Below are 15,846 nucleotides of genomic sequence, written 5' to 3' on the forward strand. Positions count from 1 at the left end.
TTACTGTCTGAAGAAAATCAATATGTTAGGCTACAGATGAAGTAATGGTCTTTCTTTTAATAAGATAAACATTGAAGGTCGTTGACCTCATTTTGACGTCGATAATTTATTATTTAGTTCTTTACAAAAATATCTAGGCCCTTTCTCATTTCACTCTTTTGGCCCAAGCCAACAATGAATTGGCCCCAGACATTGGAAAAGGGTTTCCTTTTTGTCTCTAGTACTGTGTTTGGTTCAGTGCATTTCTAGAACTTAACACCTTCACCATATGGGCTCAGAACTTTCCTAAAAACTAAAAATATAGGAAATGAACAATAAAGTTCAACAATACAGTGTATTATTACATAAAACCTTAACTTAGAAACCTGTAAGATTTATTTTTCACTACAGCAAACATACTCCTTTCAACAGATCTTCTGTTTCAAGCCACATACAAATTATCATGAACTTATCATCAGGATTTAAATGATCAGAGTTGACAATGTGACAGAATTCTTATAATTCAAGCTTTCAAAAAAAGCAAATCTCAAGTCATTGATTTTACTCAGTATCTAAAATAATCATGAGGCTTAAGATGAGTTAGTGGAGTTTGTGACAATAAATTAAAGCCTTTTATGGGATATTCTGAGGGTTCTCGTACAGCAGAAGCACCATGGAATAGAGATTCATTCTTTGAATGCTTTTTTGGTGTTTTGTTTAAAGCTTTTCACTGAATATGAAGTTTTCATTTTCGTACAATCCAACAAAAGCTCCAAAAATATGTGTTTCTAAAAACTATTTCATGGAAACAAAAATCATTATTGCATCTTCCAAGAGAAAAAGATCACTTTTTTGGTAAGCCTGTGAAAGCTGATGAACTCATAGATTTACATGAGGATTTGCTAAATGTGATTATTCCAAATTTCAGCTGTAGAAAAGTTGTAGTGAAGTTCTGTGCAACACCTAACACCCAGCAGGTGATCACCTCTCTCAGTTTGCTTGAGACTGATCATGAGGGTCTTAACATTCTCCTCAGCTTGACTGAACTTTAGGATGCCTTTTTCCTAATTCTTGGCCCCTGACCTCCCTTTTCTTAGAGCATTTACTTTAGGAAACTTAGAGTTGTAAATTGTTTTCTGTCCCTTTGAGATGTAAATCTTCTCACAGCCCCTTGACAGTTTCACAACCCAGGAATGTCTTTCCAGGGGATCTGGGAATCATCTATTTGATATATAATCATCACGAAAGATATCATGCTATCTCCCTGTTTCTGTGTGAGGTAGGAGCCTAACTTCAATAAACAACAATTAACAAACACAAATGGCCTAACCCTATTAGTCAGTGACTCCCTAATATTCCCCAGTACTTTTCCACTAACTCTCCCTACAGCTTAAAAACCCTCTCACCTTTGTTTCAGCGGAGTTGAGTTCAATTTCTCTCTCCTGTTGCAGTAGTCTTGAACAAGGGTTCTTTGATTGTTTAACTCCATTTGATGCATTTTTCTTTTGACAGGACTTTCCCAGAGTTAGTATTAAAAACCCAAGTCACAGGAACCATCTCAGACCCAGGCAAACCAGAAGACTCAGCCTTGTTTGTTTTTAACACAACCCTTAAACTCATTTATAGGTAGTTCTGAAGCCTGATTTTCTCTCAGAAGAGCATGAGTTGCCAACGACCATGCTGCTGTGTGTGGTGGTCTGCACATCATTATTCTGTTGGACAGAGTAGGTGCTCGATAAATATTTATCCAGTAAATAAATGGAGATAACGCAACAAGGATATGAACACACTAATGTCACTGAAGCATTTGCCTTTATTGTTAGATCAATACAGAATATAGGATGACCCTTGTTCACCTATCCATTCATTTAGTGATTCATTAATTTATTCATCTATACATTCAACAAATAGATATTGAGAACCTCCTATTTGTCAACCTAACAGATTCTTCCCGGCCCTTTAGTAGTTTATAGACTAGAAGAAGAAATAACAATGAATAAGAAAACAACAAAAGCAATGACAACAACAACACACACAATTTAGACTGTGGAAAGTCCTGTGTGATATGAAAAAATGTAAATTAGGTGTTGACTATAATCTTCTATTTTCACTCTTTTATAGTCTTTTAAAAGTCCTAAAACTCTTTAAAGACTGGAGATTTGGTTTTTTTGTTATGGTATGCAAATATCGTCCTGAATGTCACGAGGTGGTTTAATATATTCTTTCAATATACTAAACTGTTAAGAAGGAAAGAATATATGTATCTACCGAGGCTCGTATACTAACTACTATAACAATTTAGCATTTTAGGAAACCATTTTTGGTATCCTGAATTATTTTAAATATTAAATAATGAATTTCAAATTCGTATTTTAGAACATGAAATTGAGTCCTTTGGGAGAGGTTATCTTGTGAGCAAGCTAATAGCCCTCACGTGGCCAAACAGATGGAATTTTGCTGCTGACATCAATTTTTCCTATCATGCTGGGAAACAAAAAGTGATTCCTATTCCAAGTAGTACAGGAGAAAGACTGATATGGCCGTGTCTGACTAAGATTTGTGGATGGTCATTGGAGTATATGTCACTTCTATGACTTTCTTTTAACACAGTAGAATAGTTTAATGTGCTTCTGTGTGTGTGTGTGTGTGTGTGTGTGTGTGTGTGTGTGACTTGTGAAGTGCTATTTTTAAATGAGTATATACAGCCAGAGCAGTTATGTTTTTGCTATGACTATTAGGGTAGAAATTACAATGCTTACAAATGACTGAAAAAATGTTTTCTAGTAATGTTTCTCATTTCTCCTAGCCCAGTGTTGGTTAATCAAGCATGCTTCATTCAACTTCACTAAGATTCTTGTGGGGTTGCTGGAGAGGAGTAGGTTGAACACTTGTGACATACTTCAGCAGAGGTGTCAGCTAACTGGATTCATGGTTCACAAAAAAACAAAATTCTTACATGCCTAAACACTTGTTAGTCAAGTGGTGCAAACCTATTATATAGATGTGAAATCTGTATTGGTTAGGACTATTTTAATTGCAAATAACAAACCTCAACATGAACTGGTATAATCAACAACCGCAAATGAATTTATTGACTTTATAACTCAGCAGTCCAGATAAAGGATGCTAATGTGACTTGGCACAGTGAATAAGCCACTAGTCATCTAATTTTTTTCCTTGTCTTTTTGCTCCATCTTCCATGGCACCAGTATTCATCTTCAGTTCTACATGGTGGCCCCAGGATTTTCTTTTATGTAGAGTGCAGTTCTGTATCTCATATTATCTCAGCAATTCATGCAGAGGAAGAAAATGGCTACTTCCCTGTGGTCTCCCTTACTTGAACTGTGTTATAGGTTCACCCTTAAATTGAATATCAAGGCCATGATGATGAGATGAATTGATTGGATTAAGCCTGTTCAGGACCACTTCAACAGCATTGCCACTGTACTGTTGGGAGAAGTAAACTTCTCCAAGGGTCAATCAGGCTACTTTTGATTGAAGAAGGAGGAAATAGGTGTTTCACATTCTAAAGGCCACTACTAAAACTTCCCATATAATTTATACAAAGACAGATTAGCTGTCAAATAACCTCTTCCAACATGTCTCATGGACAGTGAAGTAATATCCTTGTAGTGTCCTTTCTCCTTCCCACTTGATTCATCCTTCCCAGAAAGGACTCTTGGATTAACTTCCTGAGTTTTCCATACTCTTTCTCTCCAATCTTCTACTTCTCTTGTCCACACAAGGCTCTCCAACCTCCCAGCCTCTACCAATTTTAAGATGCACATCAAATCCCTATTTTATTTACCCACACAGAAGCATTTGGTGGTCTATCAGGTAGAACCTCAGTGACCCATGATAACTGGACTCTACACCATTAACTAAAGAAAACTCTTTTTCCTTTTCTTGAAAAGATAGAAACTAGTTCTTGTAAACCACGATTGTCTAATCTTTTCTTCTTGGAAAAGAGGAAATTTATTTTTACCCACTGCTGGAAAAATATTCTCTTTTCATCAAAATGAGCAGAATGATTCTTTGAAATGCTAAAAGAAAAAGGTAAAATTAATTTTAGTTTAACATTTATATTCTGTTATAATACTCCTAAAGTATATCTTTGCTGAGAAGAGATGCAAAGAGAAGAGAACGCTATGAGTTAGTTATAAATTCATGCTAATCTACTCAATTTTTCTATTTTCAGATAACTTAAAGGGTAGGATGATAGTAATAATAGCAAACACACATAGAGCATCTACTGTGTGTCAGGCAGCGTTCAAACATTTAATAATTTCTTTGATTCTCACAATAGCTCTATGATATATGTAATATTATTACCTACATTTTATTTATTTATTTTTTTATAAATTTATTTATTTATTTATTGGCTGTGTTGGGCCTTCGTCTCTGTGCCAGGGCCTTCTCCAGTTGCGGCAAGCGGGGGCCACTCTTCACCGCGGTGCGCGGGCCTCTCACCGTCGCGGCCTCTCCCGTTGCGGAGCACAGGCTCCAGACGCTCAGGCTCAGTAGTTGTGGCTCACGGGCCCAGGCGCTCCGCAGCATGTGGGATCCTCCCAGACCAGGGCTCGAACCCGTGTCCCCCGCATTGGCAGGCAGACTCCCAACCACTGCGCCACCAGGGAAGCCCTATTACCTACATTTTAAATAGAACTATGTCACAGAGTAGCTAAGCAACTTGCCCAGGGGACATAACTAACAGGTGGCGGAGCTGGGTTGTGAACCCAGGCAGTTTGGCTTCAGAATCCAGGTTTTCACTCTTAACCCTCTACTACTATGGATGATTATATTTTCTGAGTTGGTGGTTAACTAAAAAGTGACTTAGATGACATGATGAAATACAAGGTCAGAAAGATGATTTATTAATTTCATTCTTTTTAGATTAGATTAGGACCCAGAAAAGTCTGTTCAGGGAGAATATGAGACTTTTGTCTACTTCTGTAATTCTAGGGGATGCCAACTAGCTATTGTGCCCCACTCCATATGTGAAAGCTTATTAGTTATCTGTTTTATATATTGTAGTGTGTATATGTCAATACCAATTAGGACAAATCTGAATCTTTTCACTTAAACTGCTGTCAAGCCAGGTCTACCCCATGTTATCCATACACAGTTTCTTTTGCTCCCAAATCAGGACTTTACCTTTATTCTTATTTTGTTATACTGTTTGAAACCATCATGTGTTAGAGTACTCCTGAATCTCAATTTTGTCATTTAATATTTTAACCATTCATTTCAGATACATATATATTTCATATATATATATATATGCACATCTTCCATGTTATTATAAAAAATCTTTTATAAGAAAGAATGAAAGACCAAGCCCTGTATGGAATAACCATAATCACTATGGGTTTATCTAGTTTTGAGTTTTATTTAATGTTTCCTCTCTATTCTTAAGATTTCTGATTCCTTAGCATAAAAGCTTTTTGAAGTACTTTTAAATATTTCAATAGATGTGTTACTCTTAACCTTTTTTATGATGGTTTCTATAGATAATGACTGTTTTCATGAATATTTAACCAAACAAATGTAATAAGCTGAGGTAATTCTCTGCCTAGTTTAACATCTATTTTATATGGTGATTCATATGGCATCTTTTATTTTATGGTAGTTAAATATTTAGTCTGTTAAAATAAGGTAAAAATTTTAAAGAACATTCATTTCAAAGTGGTTAGGATTCTCTTTTTAAAAAATTAATTAATCAATTTTTGGCTGCATTGGGTCTTCATTGATGCATGGGGGCTTTCTCCGGTTGCGGCGAGCGGGGGCTACTCTTCGTTGCAGTGCATGGACTTCTCATTGCAGTGGCTTCTCTTGTTGTGGAACACGGGCTCTAGAGCGCAGGCTCAGTAGCTGTGGCGCACAGGCTTAGCTGCTCCACGGCATGTGGGATCTTCGCGGACCAGAGCTCAAACCCGCATCCCCTGCATTGGCAGGCGGATTCTTAACCAGTGTGCCACTAGGGAAGTCCAGGATACTCTTAGATAATAAAATATATGTCCCTTTTTATTGCGATAATAAAGAGCATACCTGTTTAGCATGTGGACTGCAGGTTAAACATGCTTTATTGTGTCTCTAGTAAAGTATTCTAGATCAAATAGAAGATATTGATGATGATAAGTAGTTTCTCTTTCTTTTCTTTTCTTTTTTTTTAAGAGATGTGAAAGAATATGAAGACCAAGTTTTATTATTTGGAGCTTGAAAACTTAGCAGCAAAACAAACTATTTGCATATAATGTAGTACAATGAGCATTTGTTCATAAAAGACTCCCAAAGTCTTAAAACTTCATATATAAACCAGAGTGAAATCCACTAGGTTGGGCTTTCCTGGTGGCGCAGCGGTTGAGAATCTGCCTGCTAATGCAGGGGACACAGGTTCGAGCCCTAGTCTGGGAGGATCCCACATGCCGCGGAGCAACTAGGCCCATGAGCCATGACTACTGAGCCTGCGCGTCTGGAGCATGTGCTCCGCAACAAGAGAGGCCACGATAGTGAGAGGCCCGCGCACGGCGATGAAGAGTGGCCCCCGTTTGCCACAACTAGAGAAAGCCCTCGCACAGAAACGAAGACCCAACACACCCAAAAAAAAAAAAACATCCATTAGGTAAATGATTTAAAGATGTCCAGAGTAGCTTATTGAGAACTGCTAGATACTCTCACCTGCATGACCAAATCATAAACAAGCTTATGCAAAACCAAGTTCTGGATAACTCACTCTTATGGCCCCCCAATAACAAGCCCAGATAAGGCAGATCAAAGCTAAGAGATAAGCAACTGCCCAAGAAACATAGGTTGCATGAAATCGCCTTGCAAAGTCTTGGGTGCCAACAGTTAATCCAGCTCCAGTGAAAATACATATCATTCCAGTGGCGATATACGCGCAGCAGCGCCTTCGAGGAAGTGCACTACCCACTGAGGAAAGTTTTTTGCAGTGTGGGCATTTTGCCAGTGTTGAACCTCAGTTCCATCCACAAGAACATGTTTCCACAGTGCCCACACGTGATCCTTGTACCTTCTGGTTGGACTGGCAATGCAGGTTGAGCTGGCTGTTCTGCAGAAATAAGCATTACTAGGCCAAGGTTAATTACGTGTCTACAGGTGGGTCTTGGACATCCTATTTGCCATGATGTGTCCTTATAAATGAGGAGACAATTACGAGGGCATCTAACATACTTCTTCCTTGTTGGGGGATTTTCGACTGGCCTAGCATCATTGCAAACCGTGCACCTAACCACAAGCTGGTGAAGCTCGCCATCCAAACTGATGAGAGATTGGCACACATGGCACTTTATTACTGGAATACCACTGGCGTCTGGGCTGGCGATGGCTGTGTATGGAGGTGGGAGTTCTGCTCTGGGGCTGCTTTCTTGTAAGTATGGTGGGGACATGGGAGTGACATTTCTTGAATGGGATGCGGAGAGCAGAGGCAAACGTTCGTCCACCCCATCAGCAGTCGTGACTGCAGCAGTGATGGCGGGGCTGGCAGGGAGAGGCTGAGTCTAGTAGTTTCTCTTTCTTAAATTCAGTTTCATATTTATTATTAGATTTGAAATTGAGAGGTTTTAAAATAATGCCTTATTTTCAGTGTAGGAGATGTTGATCTGAAGAATGGAATTTGAAACTTGGTTCTGTTAATTAATTACATGAATTGAATGCTCAAAGCTTTATCTTTATGTCTAGTAAAGTAATAATAAGAATACCTATCTTGCTGGTTTTTAAGGCATTTCAATGAGATAGTATATGTTAAATTATAATGGTATTTCTTGCTTGGCAAATGGTAGGGAGCTTTTTAAAAAACCTTCTTCACTATTTAGTACAACCATAACCTTATTAGGAGACTAGTGTAGGTAAGTGGTCTGTTAACTTTATGAGGGGGTAGAAGGCTCACAAAACATATTTTGTTAATATTTCAAAATATGGATAATTCAGAAACTTCAAACATTGTACTGTTGCATGAAATGACCTTCACAGGTCATTTAGTAAATAGTACTTGAAGTATGCTTGGGTTGCAAGGAATGAAATGGGTGACATTAGTTTAGCACAACATATCCTGTGGAATCAGCGTGTAACTTTTATTTTCTCCTTTAGCTTTGAGTGAAGAATGCAATTTCAGTTGAGCACAGAGTTGGAGATTCAGACAACTAGGGTTTTATTACCAGCTCCATCAATGACATACAGTGTGCCATTAGGGAAAAATTATTTTTCTGAACATCAGAATTCTCTTCTTTAAAATGGAAACGAATTTGGTGGCTTGGAAAATAATGTTGGATTTGGCAAATATAGGTACATTCAATATTCTAGAACACCTTTGATTTAATGAGACAATGAAATTCATGCTGTGTTTATAATGCCAAGAAGTAGCAAATAGATATAGTTGTAAATAGTGATGATGATGGTGGTGATGATGATGATGATAGTAAAAAAAAATAAACAACTACATAGGAAGTTACATCAGCCAGTGTAGCCATATTGATGCAGCATGATGTGCTATGTTGTGAATGTGGAAGGGCAAAATCACCTGTGCCCTTTAAGAGCATTACCAGCCAAATTAGCCCTCTCCAGTGTGGTCTGAACTGGCATCACTATACAAGAACACCGACCTGAGTGCTCACGTTTGATCTTGGTGATTGTGTGCCCTATCATTCAGTATTTGTATGATTGTGTAAGCACAGGTGTATGTTAGTCTATTTGTAGTTCTCCAAACTGTGGATCAGGGGTTGTATATAAAACAAAGCAGGAAGAGTCGGTTGACATAAGACAAGGAGAGGAACTATTTTCATCAACAAAGTGATTCTAAACCAGTCTTCAAACCCATCAGGAGATTCTGTTAAGAGCTAAGAATCAGGAAGACAGCCAGAAGGTGAGTAAGGTGGATAGTCAGACGCAATAGGGAGCAGATTAACTGTTGTCTGATGTTCCTGTGGATGTACTAGGGTGAGAAAGATATGAATGTGAAGACAAGTACAATTAACCTCGAACTGGGAAAGAGACTCTTCAAAGTTTTAACTAAAAGGGAAAGGGCTTTTAATTAGGTCCCTGGTGACTCGCAGTTGTGTAGGACTAATCAGGGTGAGGCTGGATCTAGTTTTAACATCCTGAGCAGAAAGGAACACAGCATTGGCCACCAGAAAATGTCAGTGAATGACAAGTATGGTAACATTTCTGATTTTTAATGTCTTTGGTTTATTCATGTATCCTATAAACAGAGATTTACATGATTTTAACCCATTAGATAGAGCCATATTTAAGAACATGTATTTATTATTAAATAAATCTGGAAGATGTAAATAAGCAAAAATCAAAGAGCAATTTGGAGAGAAAAAACAATGAGATATCACAAATTAAATGCAATAAATTTCAAGTCAGAAAAGAAATAATAAAACAGAAAAAAAAGCTTTAAAAGATTCCTGCTATGCACAAAAAGGAAATTTTGTTTGTTAGTTTGTTTTGTAAATAATGGTAAATATAATTGGATAGACTTTTTTGTTGTTGCTGTTCGTAAGGATGATTTATTGGAAGCATAGTTCACAAAAAAATCTCACAAAATTCAGACAATTTAAACTGAATATAAAAATAATTCATTTTGCAATTATCTGTTGAGTAACCACTATGTACCTGTCATTATTCTAGGCACTAGAGTAACAAATAGAACATAAACATCAACTCCATCCTTATGGGTCTTATAATAGTGAGAGAGTTTTTGACTGTAAATAAATTTAAGAATCAATAAAATAACAAACAAACAAGAGCAGAAAGGAAATCTGCAAACCTAGAACTATACTTGTGAAGAAAAACGAAGCATTTCTGTGTTAAATTTTTTAATAAATTAGCCATCCAGGAAAAGGTTAATGGATTTAGTCATTCATATTTTTACCAATTAACTACGAAGAGGAATTCTGGAAAGATAGCAACATGCTCCCTCATTCCTGAATCCTTCTCCTTCCCAACTTAAAACCACTCTCAAATGAAATCCCTCAAGTTTCCCCTGAATGTTCCAAGGGAGAAAGCAAGCACCAGATTCCATTATCCTAGGTGCTCAGGAAGAGCCAAGAAACCAAATATTCCTAATTAACATTGACCTTATTGTTATTTTTTTTACTTACAAACACCCATCAGTGAAGAATACAATGGCCAGTAGTACAGTTAGGTACCACTACCTTGATTGGTGCTAAGGTACCAGCAGTTTTACCCATAGTTACTTCTGTACCATCATTGCAAAAGTCAACACATTTCTTCCATGGGGCCCAAAAAGTGATGTAATTAAAAAATATTACTCAATATTTTGAATATTTCAGTGCCAGTTGTGCTTGTTGCCAAAAATTCACATAAAACAAGCTCTTCCCGGTTGCTTATTTAGTATCCATAACAGATGAATACAAGCAAATGAGCAAGTCCAGCCATGTCTGTAGATTCATCCATTTGTAAGGAAAAAGTACAGTTGTGCAGATGAGATATTATCTCATCTCCATGTTTTCAAGGAAAATTTTAATTTGACAAGATACTCTAATACCGCAAATTGGCACTGATGTGAATGCCTTTATTTTTCATCAGCAAGCATTGAGCAACGTCAGTGGTCCAAAGTGGACCCTAGCTATTTTGTGTTCTTCTCTAGCCAATGGAATATGATAACATTCCCTGTAAGATATTTCAGTGGCTTCTCCAAGTCTAGTTTGAAAAACTGTAAGAAATAGTTTTGTCTGCTAAAGACTTTAGCCCAACTATGTTTTAAATATTTAATTATTTATTTTTTAAACTTTTGAATGCTTGGTCTCAAAATAACATTGCAACTTAACTGGCACTACAAAACTGTTTTAAAATATTCTGTTTCAAACGACACAATAAAAAAATTATTAGCATTTATAAGGTGAGGAAAGTAGCATTTTGTCACAGTTTTGTTTCTTGGTTACAGTTTCACCAGGTTCCTTAGAGAAGATTTCTCTCTTCCATTAGTCAAATGACCCTCTAATATGAGAGTTTAATTTTTCTCAGCATTTTTAGTTGTAGATGGTGCATCTATGGGTTGAGAAAATGAGTCTTCTTTTTTTAAGCCAATAATCATTCCTCAAATATATATTTCCTCTATTTGAAAATAAATGATTATATTCTAAAATAGTAATATTATTACTAAAAATATTATCTTTAGATAATTAAAAGATTAGAACTTTTTTAAAATTTAAAATTATACAAATCTAGACAACTTCAACTTCTTTTTGTGTTTCCAGGTAGCTAAAAGGAGAATTTCAGAGTAAAATTTATTGGATGATAATGAGTTTACAAAGATTAAAAGAAGTATAATCAAGACTTCCCTGGCAGTCCAGTGGTTAAGTTTCTGCGCTTCCACTGCAGGGGGCGCAGGTTCCATCCCTGGTCAGGGAACTAAGGTCCCGCATGCCTCGTGGTGCAGCACAAAACTACATCCATGTTATGACTTCCATAAAAAGAAGTATAATCAGCGATAGTAATAGAATAGTGTAAGTACTAATTAAAAATTAAGTTAATTTATGAAAATTCAAATATTTATATGCTATAGATTTCAGAAAACATAGGAATATTCCGCACAAGCACATATTCCATTAGCAGTAAAAACACATGTCCTGCATAACATGTAGTTTCTGGAAAGATGTACTGCACACTTATTCATGAGGGAAAGTAAAAGGGCAAAAATATCTCCATATTATATAGCATGGAAGTAGTTTGGCTTAGCAGAACCCTTGAAATTGTCTTGGGAACTTCTAGGGGTCCTTCAACCACACTTTGAGAACAATTGTCCTACTGGAAAAAAGGGAGTGGCTCATGAGTACATTAAGCTGAATTATAGAACAATACAAAAAAGTTACAATTGTCACACTTTCTCTTTGATTAAAAATTTAAAATTCAAATTACATTTATATTAATAAATTCAAAGAAATCTTCTTCCAAGGAAAATTTTAATCCACGTATCTCTGTTTCTATATACATTAGTATGTCTGTGTGTCTGATTTATAAGAAAATTCTGATTGTTTAATATAAGAGTTGACTTTAACCATAATAAGAACGTAACTTTAATTTCTTTGCAAAGAAGAGTAAATGACAACTTTATGAAAATGATTTCATTACGTGAAATTTATGTCTGCTATAGACAGGAATTCTAAAATATTTTCTTAGGCAGCATCAATAGCTCTGCAAGCACCACATGCTAAGAACATTAATCCCTCAATTCAAAAAATTATTTCCTTAGGACATACAAATACAGATGTGTCAAGGTAATAGAGTCAGAATTTTAAAAATGGCACTTTTAGGTGCAATGATAATGGTCACTGAATTGTCAAGTTGTGAATGCTGTGGTCTGGAAGGAACCTCAATGGTTATCTAGTTCAATTACCCATCAAATGCTTAATATACAGCTTCCCTGACAAGTTCAGTCTCTGCTTAAATGCCTCTAAATTAATATAGAAAAAGTACAATTCTTTAGTCTGTCATTTTTATGTGGCACTTTTGCTGGAAGTCCTTCTTTCTATAGAACAGACATTGGGTTTTTTACGCCCACGTTCCTACTAGTTTGATCCTTGAGACTGCGAAGACATTCTGATTGAGTCATTAACTATTTATGCAATCTTTGAAAGTCACCTAAGTGATCTAACTCCAGTCTTTCATAGGAAATGCTTGCATTTCCTAAGGTTTCTTTAGGTTGTTTCTGCTCTCAAAATGGACAGTTTTTTCTCTCCACACACATGAATCCATAGCACGTGTGATCTTTCGTGATCTTCTAATCTTTGGAGTCCCAATTTCCTTTTCTCAAACTTGTTAAAAATTCTACCTACTCTTTTTTGTGAGTTATTTGAGAACAGCAAAAAAGGTGCTCAGCTGTGAATACTCTACATACCAGCAATTAAAACAACACCTGGTTTAAATTAAATATTAACATTATGGGAAAATGAATAAAGGGGAGTAATAAGTAGCATTTGCAACAGTTTAGTTAGGCAAAAGCACACACACATTTATTGCTATATTAAATAATAGAATTTGGGGCATTTGTGTCTTTAGTATGGTAGAAAAGGTCACAATAGATTGATGCTTCATCAGATAACAACTATATACTCTAGAGAAAACACATATACATACACATGCACACAGACATACCAACACGCAGTCTTACTTAATGACTCTTGGAAAGTGAATAAGAGCAGACGTGTATTAGAGGTGAGTTGAAATTTGGAAGAAAGGGCTGTCATGGGCTGAGCTTCCTATTTTGATGACCTGAGCTTGAGGCTAGCCAGAGCGTCAGGTACAAAGTAGTGAAGGGCAGCTAAAGAAGCAGAGGACAGAGAACAGGACAACCATGGCCTCTAGAGTGTGGGGAAGAAGTCCCGAAGAGGAAAAAGCCAAAGAAGAGGAATTCTAAATTGTATATACACTCTACCCAAATCTCTGATTGACCCTGGGACCAAGCATACATGGAGCAAAGTCAAGGTTAGCTGCCCCTAAGGATAAAAGGACAGAACTGAGATCTGCAATACCACCCACTGCAGGTGAAACAGAATTTGCAGTTGGATTCTAATCAATTTAACTGTTTACTAAAAACATTTTAAGAATAAGGGTCAAAACATACCAAATTTGGTGAAAGACTTAATTTTACATCTTCAAGAAGTTCAGTGAACCACAAGTAGAATAAGTACAAGTGAAATGCCTAGCCACATCTGAATGAATCTGTTCGTAAATCAAAGAGAAAGAGAGAATACTGGAAGCAGTTAGGAAAAAGAAATGATTTGAAAGATTGTAGTTTTCACACCAGATACAATGAAGATCAGAAGACCATGGATCAAATCTCTGAAGTATGGAAAGGAAAAAAATTTGTTAAGCCAAAATTCTACTACAGTAAAAATATGCTTTAAGAAAGAAGGTGAAATAAAGGCATTTTGGGTTAAAAAAAGCAAACAAAACCAAAAAATTATAGCAACAAAAAATTGTCAGCAGATCTGCACTTTAAGAAAGGCAGTTCTTCAAGCTGAAAGCAAGTGATACCAGAAATAAACTCACACACTTATGGTCAATTAATCTACAACAAAGAAGGCAAGAATATACAATGGAGAAAAGACAGTCTCTTCAATAAGTGGTGCTGGGAAATCTATATAGCTACATGTAAAAGAATAAAATTAGAACATTCTCTATCACCATATCCAGAAACAAACTGAAAATGGAATAGACCTAAATGTAGGACATGAAACCACAAAACTCCTAGAAGAAAACATAGGCAGAACACTTTTGGACATAAATCATAGCAATATGTTTTTTGTCTCCTAAAGCAAAGGAAATAAAAGCAAAACCAAACAAATGGGGCCAAATTAAATTTAAAACTTTTGCACAGAAAAAAAAACCTTCAACAAAATGAAAAAATGACCTATTGATTGGGAGAAAATATTTGCAAATGATATGACAATAAGGGGTTCATATACGAAATATATAAATGGCTCATAAAATTCAATATCAAAAAAAAAAACAACCTGATTAAAAGATGGGCAGAAGACCTGAACAGACCTTTTTCCAAAGAAGACATACAGATGACCAACAAGCACATGAAAAGATACTGAACATCACTAATCATCAAGGGAATGCAAATCAAAACCGCAATAAGCTATCACTGCATACCTGTCAGAAGAGCTATCATCAAAAAGACCACATATAACAGATGCTGGAGAGGATGTGGAGAAAAGGGAACCCTTGTACACTGTTGGTGGAAATATAAATTGGTGCAGTTACTATGAAAAACAGTATGGAGGTTCCTCAAATAACTGAAAATAGAGCTATCATATGACCCAGTAATTCCACTTTTGGGCATATATCCAGAAAATATTAAAACACTAATTTAAAAAGATATATGCACCCTAGTGTCCACAGCAGCATTGTTTACAATAGCCAAGATACAGAAACAACCTAAGTGTCCATCAACAGACAAATGGATAAAGATGACTTGGTATATATATATACACATGCATACACAACACACACAATGGAATACTATTCAGCCATAAAAAATAATAAAATTTTGCCATTGCACTAATGGAGATGGACTAAGCATAATAACCATTATGCTTAGTGAAATAAGTCAGAGACAGATAAATACAGCTTGTTATTACTTATATGTAGAATCTAAAAAATAAATGAATATAGCAAAACAGATACAGACTCACAGATACAGAGAATAAGCTAGTGGTTACCAGTGAAGAGAGTGAATGGGGGAGGGGCAAGATAGGGGTAGGGGATTAAGAGGTACAAAATACTATGCATAAAATAAGCTACAAGGATGTATAGTACAGCACAGGGATCATAGCTTTAAAGGGAGTATATAAAAATTTTGAATCACTGTGTTGTATAAGTAAAACAAATATACTATTGTAAGCTAACTATTCTTCAATTAAAAAGAGAAAAATGACATTAGTGTAAAAACTGGTTGAATGCAAATAAAGCCTCCAGTTTAGTTATCAGCATTTTCCCAGTCTTATCATCTTAGTTTTGACAATTGTATGAATATAAAAAATGTTAAAATTAAGGGAGGCTCTGTGAAGGTCTTTGGGAACCCTCAATACTACTTGGAAAACTTTTCTGACTGTCTAATATTATCACAAAATTAAAAGTTAAATAATAAACTTCTAAAGAAAAAAGGAGAAAATCTTTGCAATTTGGGGGAGCAAAAAGTATAAACCAGACAAAAACACATTAAATTTAGCTTTATTATTACATCCTGTTTTTCTCTTCAAAAGACATGGTTAAGAAAATAAACCACGCCAAAGATTGGGGAAAATATTTGTAATATGTGTATCTGCCAAAAGACTTGTAACCAAAATACATAAATAACTTTTACAACTCAACAGT

The 15,846-nt window shown here is 36.0% G+C and overlaps 1 long non-coding RNA gene and 1 pseudogene across 3 annotated transcripts in view; one reads left to right on the forward strand and one right to left on the reverse strand.

Annotated features, from left to right (window-relative positions):
- LOC141275987 (uncharacterized) overlaps positions 1–15,846 on the forward strand; it is a 219,597-nt gene that overhangs the window by 144,642 nt on the left and 59,109 nt on the right. The window contains exon 1 of one of the 3 annotated variants that reach the window (XR_012324713.1): positions 8,713–8,857. The exons of 1 other annotated variant lie outside the window; for it this stretch is intronic. This is a non-coding gene — a long non-coding RNA (uncharacterized lncRNA). Of the gene's footprint in view, positions 1–8,712; positions 8,858–15,846 lie in introns of those variants that run through there. One more of the 3 variants, XR_012324712.1, reaches the window with a different exon arrangement.
- LOC101323648 (type 2 phosphatidylinositol 4,5-bisphosphate 4-phosphatase pseudogene) lies at positions 6,683–7,385 on the reverse strand (annotated as a pseudogene).

Source organism: Tursiops truncatus, chromosome 12, assembly GCF_011762595.2.
Source record: "Tursiops truncatus isolate mTurTru1 chromosome 12, mTurTru1.mat.Y, whole genome shotgun sequence".
NCBI lineage: Eukaryota > Metazoa > Chordata > Mammalia > Artiodactyla > Delphinidae > Tursiops > Tursiops truncatus.